This window comes from Arachis stenosperma, chromosome 3, assembly GCF_014773155.1.
Source record: "Arachis stenosperma cultivar V10309 chromosome 3, arast.V10309.gnm1.PFL2, whole genome shotgun sequence".
NCBI classification, from domain to species: Eukaryota; Viridiplantae; Streptophyta; class Magnoliopsida; order Fabales; family Fabaceae; genus Arachis; species Arachis stenosperma.
In genome coordinates this window covers 140,957,984-140,970,066 of record NC_080379.1, presented here as the reverse complement: position 1 = coordinate 140,970,066, position 12,083 = coordinate 140,957,984, and positions in this window count along the sequence as shown.

Here is a 12,083-nt window from a genome sequence, read left to right as displayed (position 1 = left end):
TCACAACTCCTCGTAGGGTCGCACACTCCTAAATTTTGTCCTTCGTGTTCATAATTTGCGTCCTAAGGAAACTAATATATTGATGATTGCGTCTAAGGATTGCATGCGACGTTGAAATGAGCTCAAGTTATCTGAAGGGATACCAAACTCAAAAGAAATAAAAACAATTTTGAATGGTATCCGTAAGAAATTGAAAAGGTACATTATGTTGTTATCAAACAAGATTGTAGAAAATAAGAAAATGCACCATAAAGAGGATATGTGCAAACAAGGAAAAGGATTAGGCAAGGTTCAATTTATTCACCAAGAGAGAGTCCGAAATAATGAACTCTAATGTAATTTACAAGTAAAAAGATCGGTCGGTTCACAAGGGTGTATTGGTGCTCTCCTTCATATAAAACCTCAAACCACCATTAAGATTACCGCGCTTTTGCAGCGTTACTTAGACTCGTTGGTCTCTAATAATTTGATTATTCGCTCACGCCAGCCAAAAATGTCCCTAAATTATGTTAGCTTTATCGGCAATAATCTACGCGGCACAAGTAAGTTTGGTCTTAAATTTGATACTATGTTTGACACTTTAGTCTCAAACCTTCATCTCCGTCATAAGCTATTAGTAAACACGGTGTTCCAATATCACACAAGGGTGTTAAAGCTTTGTAACCAATTACACACTTACCTCTCATCAAAAGATCCTTTTTAGCAGCATCACTGGTGTTCACAGTGAACACTCTCCCTTGGTGTTAATTCCTACCCGGATTCGGGTTCCTCCCACGAGTACAATCCCTCGCCAGGTGACCAGGCAGTCCACAATTAAAGCAATCACCTCTTCCCTTCGCCTGGTGATATGAATCAAAAGTGGATTTCCTATTCTTGCCTTGACCTTGAGGTACATGTCCTCCCCTCTTAAAGTTTTGAGCTCTTGGATGAAAGTACTCCTCACGCCACGGTTGTTGTTTATCCCACGAGTATCTCTTGTTGATGCCATTTTTTTTGCACACTCCTCCACAACCCTCGCCTTGTTCACAAGCTCGGAAAAGATCCGAATCTCCAAAGGAGCCACAGCAGTCATGATGTTATCCCTCAAGCCTCCTTGGTACTTAATACATTTCTAGCTCTCATATGACTCTGGGGCACCCTAACATACCCTAGAGAACCTACAAAGCTCCTCAAACTGACTAGTATAATCGGCTACAGACAGTGAGCCTTGCTTCAGCTGCATAAGCTCCAACTCCCTCACTTCCCTTATGGATACAGGAAAATATTTCTTGTAGAAGGCCGTCTAGAATACATCCCAAGGAATGTCGGCATTCGAAAGCTGCAGTAAGCGGCATTCTCCTTGCCACCAGTGATGAGCCTCTCCTAAAAGTTGATACGCTGTAAACTCCACAAATTGGTTAGCTGGGACATACTGAGCTTGTAATGCATGCTCTATAGCTTGGAACCAATTGTCCGCTTCTGTAAAGTTAGTCGATCCTCTGAAAGTTGGTGGATCAACTTTCAGAAATGAAGCAAAAGTCATTCGAGCACCTCCAAATCATTACCATTTCCGTCTCCATTTCCATTTCAATCCCCATTTCCGTTTTCGTTTCCCACCGATTGAGACAATCTCTGTACAGCTTACAGAGCCGCAGCAGCATTCGCTTCCATAGTATTAGCCAGGTGGTGCACGAATCCCCACGCTTCGTACAGCTGAACTAGCAAGTGCACTTGGTCGTCCAAGTAATACTTGAGCGAGTCAGGGTCGATCCCATGAGGATTGTTGCTTGAAGCAAGCTATGGTTATCTTGCAGGTCTTAGTCAGGAGAATCAAGAAGTTGTTGGTTTGAATTTGGTTAAAACCATAAAAGGAATAAAAGTGTATAAAATAATTTATGAATTAAATTATAATCAGGGATAGGAAGATGTTTAAGGCTTGGAGTTGCTTTGTCCTTCTGGATTAACTCTGATCTTACTGTCTTCTTCAATTGTAAATGATTTCTTCAATGGCAGGCTGTATGTGATCAACGCCTTTCTTGAGAGGTCGTCAATGCTTCTCCAGATCTGAACCCCAAGGTTAGTTTGGATCCATTCTGATTAAGGGTGAAGCTCCTGCATTCCACTCTCCTTAATGATCCTACTCAAAATGCCACAGACAAGGTCGAATCTTCCAGATCAGAGAATGCTGTGCCTTTGGGTTCTAGCCTCTACCACAGAGACACTAATCTCCCCATAAATCTGCTGAACTGGTGTCTCGAGAAGTCCCCAACAAAGTCATCGATTAGCCGTCTGAGAGATGTATAATCAAGCTGGCGGTTCAATGCTTTCCACTGAAGTATTCACACGAACCCAAGTAGACGCGGGTGGTTGTCAGCCATGCGGTCCTAGTATGATGAACGGAGCTGGGTTAATAGACCATCCCATTCACCATGTTGAAGAACGAATATACATCTTAGAATTAAATCAAACACGGATTGAAGAGAAACACTAATACTTTTATTAATTCATAGAACTCAGCAGGGCTCCTTCCCTCAACTTAGGAGGTCTAGAAACCTACACTGGTAGAAAAATACAATGGTAAAAATAAAAATAATGTGTAAAGTGGCCGAAGATCCCTAACAAAGAGTGATCTTCTGCTTTAAATACTTAACTAATGACTAGTAAGGATAAAACAGTCTTTATAGTGCTAAAATCCACTTCTGGGGCCCACTTAGTGAGTATTGGGCTAAGCTTTGATGAGATCCACATGCTATGAGGCCTCTAGAGCATTAAGTGCTGGCTAGGGGGTCCCCTTTGGGCATTTGGACGCTGGTCTCTTCTCCTTGGGCGCTGAACACCTGGAAGGGGGCAGAAGGCTGGCGTTGGATGCCAGTTTTGGGCCTTTTAATCGGAAGAAAAGCATGGACTATTATCCATTACTGGAAAGCTCTGGAAGTCAACATTCCATAGCCATTAAGAACGCTCTATTTGGACTTCTGTAGCTCAAGAAAAGATCTTTCGAGTGCAAGGAGGTCAGATCCGGACAGCATCTGCAGTGCTTTCTCTGTCTCTGAATCAGACTTTTGCTCCAGCTCTTTAATTTCAGCCAGAAAATACCTGAAATTGAATAAAAACACACAAACTCAATGTAGAATAAAAAATGTAAATTTAACACTAAAACCTATGAAAACTAAACAAAACATGCTAAAAATTATATGAAAATGATGTGTGGAAAATGATCCAACACAAAACACATTGGCAAGTGTACCGGGTCGCATCAAGTAATAATAACTCACGTGAGTGAGGTCGATCCCACAGAGATTGAAGGATTGAGCAATTTTAGTTCAGTGGTTGATTTAGTCAAGCAAACAAGAGTTGATTTGAGTGATTTGTAATTGACAGAAGCTAAATTGCATGAATTATAAAAGGAGAGGGGAGAATTGCAGTAAATTAAGGAGAACAGAAAGTAAAAGTGCTTAATCTTAAAGAACAAGTAAAGTAAATAACAGAAACTTAGAGTGCAGCAAATGTAAATTGCAGAAGCTTGGAGTGCAAGAAATGTAAATTGCTTGAATGATAAAGGGCTCAAGGAGCTGGGATTGCAAAATTAAACAAAGAAGAGTAAATTGCAACAAGTAAAAGAGTAGAAGATGAATTGAACTAAAGTAGATCTCAATCAGAAAAGTAAATTAGCTTGAAGAAGCATTCAGCAGATGAACTAAAATGAAAATACAGATCTCAGGGGTCAAGAGACTAGAAATCCAAGTCTAGATCTCACTGCCTTCCTTGATCCAACTCAAAGAACAATTGCAAACAAATTAAAGATCAAAACAGTAAAGAAACTTGAATTCAAATCACCAAATCTTGAATTATGCAGAGAAAGGAACAAAGAGATCTCAAGGTGAGATTGAGACAAAATTTCCTCAATTCTCAACACCCAAGACTCAAGCTAAGTGTGCAAAAAAAAAGAAAATAAGAAAACCCAGAGGAAGAGAACTCAATTCTACTTCCCAATTCAAAGCTCAAGTTCAAAGAAAATGAAAATTCAAAACAAAAGTAAACTCCCAATTCAAAAAGTCTAAAAATGATCAAAAGAAAAGTAAAAAAAATAAAATAAAAGTCCAGGTGCTTTCTAAATCTAACTGACATCTATTTATACACTTCCTCTTTTGGATTTCAGAATTTGAGTGGGCTTTTAAATTTGGTGAAGAAATGAATTAAATTGGATTTTTGATGAATTTTTGGCCCATGCAAGTTGCTCCCAGGGCAAGGCTCGGGTGTCACCAAGAGCCAAGCTTGGTGCCTTGCCTTGTCAATTGTTGCGCGCCTTTCTTCTTGTTACAAGGAAGTAAAGCTCTTTGCAAGAGCTTGATGAGCGGATAATTTATATGCTTTTTGGCATTATTTTTAGTATGTTTTTAGTATGTTTTAGTTAATTTTTATTATATTTTTATTAGTTTTTAGTTAAAATTCACTTTTCTGGACTTTACTATGAGTTTGTGTGTTTTTCTATGATTTCAGGTATTTTCTGGCTGAAATTGAGGGACCTGAGCAAAAATCTGATTCAGAGGCTGAAAAGGACTGCAGATGTTGTTGGATTCTGACCACCCTGCACTCGAAGTGTATTTTCTGGAGCTAAAAAAGCCCAATTGGCGCGCTCTTAATTGCGTTGGAAAGTAGACATCCTGGGCTTTCCAGCAATGTATAATAGTCCATACTTTGCTCGAGATTTGATGGTCCAAACTGGCGTTCCAAATCAGCTCAAAACTGCCTGGCGTTAAACGCCAGAACTGGCACAAGAATGGGAGTTAAACGCCCAAACTGGCACAAAAGTTGGCGTTTAACTCCAAGAAAAGTCTCTACACATGAAAACTTCAATGCTCAACCCAAGCACACACCAAGTGGGCCCGGAAGTGGATTTTTATGTCATTTACTCATTTCTGTAAACCCTAGACTACTAGTTCTCTACAAATAGGACCTTTTGCTATTGTATTCTCATCTTGGTTCTTCTGGTTCCCTCTCTGGGGCCGAAGCCAATGATCACTATTATCACTTATGTATTTTCAACGGTGGAGTTGATGTGTGGAAAATGATCCAACACAAAACTCACCGGCAAGTGTACCGGGTCGCATCAAGTAATAAAACTCACGGGAGTGAGGTCGATCCCACAGGGATTGAAGGATTGAGCAATTTTAGTTTAGTGGTTGATTTAGTCAAGCGAATCAAGCTGTGGTTGAGTGATTTTGTATCCAACAGTAAGTAAATGACAGAAAATATAAAGGGGGAGGGAAGAATTGCAGAAATTAAAGAGAACTGAAAGTAAAAGAGCTGAATCTTAAAGAACAAGAAATTAAATGACTGAAACTTAAAGTGCAAGAAATGTAAATTGCAGTAACTTAAAGTGCAAGAAATATAAATTACTTGAATGGAAAAGGGATTTGAGGACTGGGTTTTCAGAATTTAAGCAAGAGAAATTAAATTGCAACAATTATCAAAGCAAAAGATGGAGTGAATTCTGTTAGATCTCAACAGAAAAGGAAATTGAATTGCAGCAGGGGTTCACAGAAGAACCAAAAGGAAAATGGGATCTCAGGACTCCAGAGACTAGATAGCAAAGTCTAGATCTCAATTGCCTTCCCAGATCCAAATTCACAAAGCAATTAACAAGAAATTAAAGAAGAAGCAGTAAAGAAAATGTAATTGAACTTAATTATGCAGAAGAGGAATTAAAGAGATCTTGAATGGAGATTGAGACAGAAATTCCTCAATTCTTCACACCCAAGACTCAAACAAGAGAAGTAAAAATGCTCAAGCAAGAGGAAGAAAAGAGATCAATTCTCCTCCCCAATTCCCTGAAATCTCAGTTCCTAGCTCTCAAAATTTCAAAATCAAAAGAAGCTCTCAAACCTAAAGTGAAAAGAAAGCTCAAAGTAAAGGTAAAGAGTAAAAGTCCTCCCTAATTACATCAAACTAACTCCTATTTATACACTTTCTATTCTTGGATTTTGGAATTTGGATGGGCTTTTGATTTGGTGAAGAATTGAATTTAATTGGATTTTTAATCCAATTTCAGCCCATGAAGAAATAGCTCCCAGGAGGCTGCCCTGCCCATGTGGAGGGCAGGGCAGGAAATTGTGCGTGCGGCTCTTGGTGCGTGCGAGTTGGGTGTGTGGTACTGCAGGATGCTGCCCTGCCCTTGTGGAGGGCAGGGCAGAGTTTTTTTGGTGCGCCAGATTCTGCCCGTGCGTGAGTGCTGATGCTGCCGAGAGTCCCTTGGTGCGCCAACTCTTGTGCGCTGGCCGTGCATTACATAATGCTGCCCTGCCCTTGCGGAGGGCAGGGCAATGTTTCCAAAATTGAAGCTCCGCGTTCGAAACTCGGTTGACGTGCACGCTACTTTTTTTCTTGATTTTCTTGGCACCAAAGTAAGGCCTAGTTCCTTGCTTCCTCATAGTGCCGTGTTCGATCCTTGTGGCCAACATTGGTGAGCTTCTTTCTTGAATTTATTTCCTTGATGAGCCCGATATTGCTCTTGAGGAGGGCAGGGCAGAGTTTTTGTTCTCCTTGATCCTTGGCATCAAATTGTGCTCCACCCTTGAGGAGGGCAGGGCAGTGTTGCTTCTCAAGCTTGTTTCATTATGTTGCCCTCCTGGAGGGCAGTGTGCCCTTGTGGAGGGCAATGTTTGCTTCCTCCCTTCCATGCTGCACACTTCTCCTTCCCTTGGGCCACGCTTTCTTTAAGCCACGCTTTTCCTCTTTTCTTCCTTTTTTCATCTACAAGAAACCAAAACAACCACTCAAAGTATCTCTAAACTCATAAGGTTTATAATTCATTAAAAATCACTTAATTCTTGCTTAAACCTAATGATTTAGCATCAATTTAATGGTGGTTGCTTGATTTAAAGAAGCTATGCATTTTCATTCCAAATCACTTACTTAGGATGCAAGAAAGTGCATAAAGACTAGTAAAACAAGTGAAATTAGCTTAAAAAAATGGGTATATGATGACCCGTCATCACAACACCAAACTTAATTCTTGCTTGTCCCCAAGCAAGCATCAAAACTAAGAGAAAATGAAATGAACAAGAAAAGAAACATATCCTTATTAGGCATATAGCAGAACTTGACTTATGGAGTTTTTATGCAGACAATGATAACTCAATTATTGTTGCTGTTACATAACATACATTTTTCCTCAAAGGCTTACTAAACTTGCTGTTATAAGGTTTATTCTTTCTTTGCTCCCTTGCTAACTTTTCTTTTCTCATGTTGCTTATCAAGCTTATTATTCTTTGAAGGCTTGGTGTCTAATGTTGTAGTAGTAGCCTTTGGCTTTATTTTTAATCAACATCTTCCACCACAGACACATGGCTCACTACTTCTTCCTATGATCATTGATGCCCAGCATCTCTTTGGATAACTAAATGTTCTGTATCTAGGTTGCTCTTTATTATGGACTTTCAATTGGTCATCCCAAATCAGTTGATCTAAGTGACCAGATTTTGAAATACCCCTCAGAATTTACTTATCCAAGCATATCCTAGTACAAGAACACCACAGGCATGTGTCCTAGGGTCCAAGCTATTGGTGTCCAGCCTTTATTCTTTGTTTTTCTTGCCACATTGGCTTTTTCTTCTTCCTTTTCTTTCTGTTTTATTTTTTTTTCTCAAGGACTTTTTCTTTACTGATAAGAACCTTTATAACAGCAAGCTAGATCACACTTTAATGAAAATGACATTATGCAGCAATTATTTTATGAGTTATGCATTTAATCAAACACATACACCACCATTAACTTCCATTCTAACTTATGCAACATTGGATATTTACTTTCTAATTCAAACAATTCTCTTTTATTCAAGCATATGGGAAACAAAACAAAATTCAAGCTAAGTGATGAATGACAAGCATTATGCAGATCATTTCTCTAGCTACTTATTGAACAAGAAAAAATACAAGAAAATGAAATAAAAAGGAAATAAACAGTGGAGGCATATCATGTTTCAGACATGCTTCTCCTTATTAGAAGTATGAAAGAAGAGGTATGAAAGAACTTTGCCACCTTCTAATGATTGTGGCTGCTGCTTGATTCTCCCTTTTTCTTCTTTCTCTTCCCTGTCTTGGAATAGTCTCGGATTTCTTCACTAGGACATCTTCTATCCCAGACAGAATCTAAGAGTCCTGAGAGCCCAACTTCTTCCAATTTGTTAAATGTTACCTCCATATAGTGATGAGACCTTGCTTGTTGCTTGGCTCCAAATTCAGGGCATTGCTCAAATGGCTTAATCTGTGGATTGAGTGTTGGCAAATTATGAGTCAGGTACTCCAACCTTGCTTGTATGTTTTCATCACTCTCCATTCTTTGCGCATATCTAACTTCTCCCATGGTGTGATGAATATTCTTCCATTGATACAGGTTGTGACTATATTCCCCTGCTTTAGCTTGACTAAAGTACAGCTTATCATATGATTCCTTGAATTCTTTGTATTGCTCTTTTTGTCCTTCAAGAATTTGTGCTTGAAACTCTTGCTGCTGAGTCATCATTTGTTGTTGCCATTTCTCTTGCTTCTCTTCCATTTGACGCTGCCAAGCTTCTCGTTCCTCTTTATCTTTCAAATATTTCTCCCTAAACTCTAGATGGGGCTCTAGATATTGCTCTTGGCGCCCCTGATCTTCCTCTCGTTGAGCTTGCATGAGTTGCTGAGATAGCTCTTCAATTGTTCTTTGTAGCTGGCTCATGTCTATGGCATCATGGGCTTGATTTCGTCCTTCCTCTCTTTGTGATCTCCTTTGTCTGGGAGCTACCACCCCCTCTGGATCATCTTCTTCATTCATTCCTTCCATATTCTTCTTGGTGATCCCTTTCCCCTTTTTCACTTTTTCTGTGTCCTCATCTTCAAAGATCACTCCAGCTTTGTCGCATAGCCTGAGGATGGTACTTGGATGTCCAAGACCACTTGATTTACTTGTGCTGTTAGCCATCTCTTGAATACTGTTGGCTATGAGTTGTGCAAGGTTGACTTCACCTCCATGTAGGATGCAGTATGTCAAGAGTGCTCGCTTGATTGTGACCCAAGAGGCATTTTCAGTAGGGAGAATAGACCTCCTTACTATCTCATACCATCCCTTGGCCACAGGAGTAAGATTTATTCTCCTCAAGTGGCTTGGAATTTGATGAGCGGATAATTTGTACGCTTTTTGGCATTGTTTTTAGTATGTTTTTAGTGTGATCTAGTTAGTTTTTAGTATATTTTTATTAGTTTTTAGTTAAAATTCACTTTTCTGGACTTTACTATGAGTTTGTGTGTTTTTCTGTGATTTCAGGTATTTTCTGGCTGAAATTGAGGGATCTAAGCAAAAATCTAATCCAGAGACTCAAAAGGACTGCAGATGCTGTTGGATTCTGACCTCCCTGCACTCGAAGTGGATTTTCTGGAGCTACAGAAGCCCAATTGGCGCGCTCTCAACGGCGTTGGAAAGTAGACATCCTGGGCTTTCCAGCAATATATGATAGTCCATACTTTGCCCAAGATTTGATGGCCCAAACCGGCGTTCAAAGTCACCTCAAGAAATTCCAGCGTTAAACGCCGGAACTGGCACCTAAATGGGAGTTAAACGCCCAAACTGGCATAAAAGCTGGCGTTTAACTCCAAGAAGAGTCTCTACACGAAAATGCTTCATTGCTCAGCCCAAGCACACACCAAGTGGGCCCGGAAGTGGATTTTTATGTCACTTACTCATCTATGTACACCTTAGGCTACTAGTTTTCTATAAGTAGGACCTTTTACTATTGTATTTAGAGAGCTTTTGATCATGTTTCTATGATTGAACCCTCTTTGGGAGGCTGGCCTCACGGCCATGCCTAGACCTTGTTCTTATGTATTTTCAACGGTGGAGTTTCTACACACCATAGATTAAGGTGTGGAGCTCTGCTGTACCTCGAGTATTAATGCAATTACTATTGTTCTTCTATTCAATTCTGCTTGTTCATGTTCCAAGATATCACCTGTTCTTCAACTTGATGAATGTGATGATCCGTGACACTCATCATCATTCTCACTTATGAATAAAGTGCCTGACAACCATTCTTGTTCTACAAGCATCCGAGGCTTAGTGAATATCTCTTGGATTCCTGATACACGATGCATGGTTGATCGCCTAACAACCGAGTGCTCGCCTGACAAACGAGCCAGCCATTCCGTGAGATCAGAGTCTTCGTGGTATAGGCGAGAACTGATGGCGGCATTCAAGAGAATCCGGAAGGTCTAACCTTGTCTGTGGTATTCTGAGTAGGATTCAATGATTGAATGACTGTGACGTGCTTCAAACTCCTAGCAGGCGGGGCGTTAGTGACAGACGCAAAAGAATCGATGGATTTTATTCCGGCCTGACCGAGAACCGACAGCTGATTAGCCATATGCTGTGACAGAGCATGGGAACATTTTCACTGAGAGGATGGGAGGTAGCCACTGACAACGGTGAAACCCTACACGAGCTTGCCATGGAAAGGAGTAAGAAGGATTGGATGAAGACTGTAGGAAAGCAGAGAGACGGAAGGGAAGGCATCTTCATACGCTTGTCTGAAGCTCTCACCAATGATATACATAAGTATCTCTATCTTTATCTTTATGCTTTATTCGTTTATCACTATACCCAATTGAGTCTGCCTGACTGAGATTTACAAGGTGACCATAGCTTGCTTCATAGCAACAATCTCCGTGGGATCGACCCTTACTCACGTAAGGTTTATTACTTGGACGACCCAGTGCACTTGCTGGTTAGTTGTGCGAAGTTGTGTTTATGCCATGGTATTGAGCACCAAGTCTTTGGAGCCATTACCGGGGATTATTTGAGTATGGACAAAGTAGTGATCACAATTTCGTGCACCAAGTTTTTGGCGCCGTTGCCGGGGATTGTTTGTGTATGGACAACTGACGGTTCATCTTGTTGCTTAGATTAGGTATTTATTTTTTTCGAAATTCTTGAAGATGAATTCTAGAGTTTCATGATGATTTGTTGAAATCTGGCTGGCTGAGAAGCCATGTCTAATCTCATTGGACCGAGGTTTCAACTTATCATCACAGAAGCTTGTTGATTTTTTATCAATCTTGCTTTTGGAGCAGTGATCTACTGAGGCTTGGCTGGCCTTTGGCCATGTCTAGTGTTTTGGACCGAAGCTTTCTTTGAAAGCTTGGCTGGCTGTGAAGCCATGTCTAATTCCTGGACCGGAGTCTTAGACTAGCATTGCACTGATTCCTGGAATTCTCATTAAGAATTTTGATATCTTTTTCCACTTAATTTTCGAAAATCACAAAAAAAAAAAATTTCACAAAATCATAAAAACCAAAAATATTTGATGTTTCTTGCTTGAGTCTAGTGTCTCATCTTAAGTTTGGTGTCAATTGCATACATTCATTCATGTGTCTTAAGGATCTTCAAGTAATTCTTGATGATTTCTTACTCTGATCTTTGAATTCTTTTGACTTGAGTGTTTATGTGTCTCATATAGTGTCAGTAGTATACAAACTGCTAAGTTTGGTGTCTTGCATGCATTGTTATTTGATTCTTGTTGCATTTTGATTATTAAAAATCCAAAAATATTTTTAATTTGTGTCTTTTCAAGTCAATAATACAAAGAATTGAAGATTCAGAACATACTGCAGAGGAATTATACAGAAAAAGCTGGGCGTACAAAACGCCCAGTGAAGAAGGACAGACTGGCGTTTAAACGCCAGCCAGGGTACCTGGTTGGGCGTTTAACGCCCAAAAAGGGTGCATTTTGGGCGTTAAATGCCAGAATGGATACCATTCTGGGCGTTTAACGCCAGGATGGCACAAGGGGGAAGATTTTATTTTCAAAATCAATTTTTTTCAAGTTTTCAAAGTTTTTCAAAATCAAATCTTTTTCAAATCATATCTTTTCAATCAAATGTTTTCAAAATCAATTTTTTTCCTTTTTCAAAGATACTTACTAACAATTAATGATTTGATTGAACATCTGAAGTTTGTTGCCTTTTCTGTTGAGAGAGGTTTAATGTTCAAATCATATCTTTTCTTGTTAGGCAAGTCATTAATTTTTAAAATCAAATCTTTTTAAAATTGTTTTCAAATCATATCTTCTCAA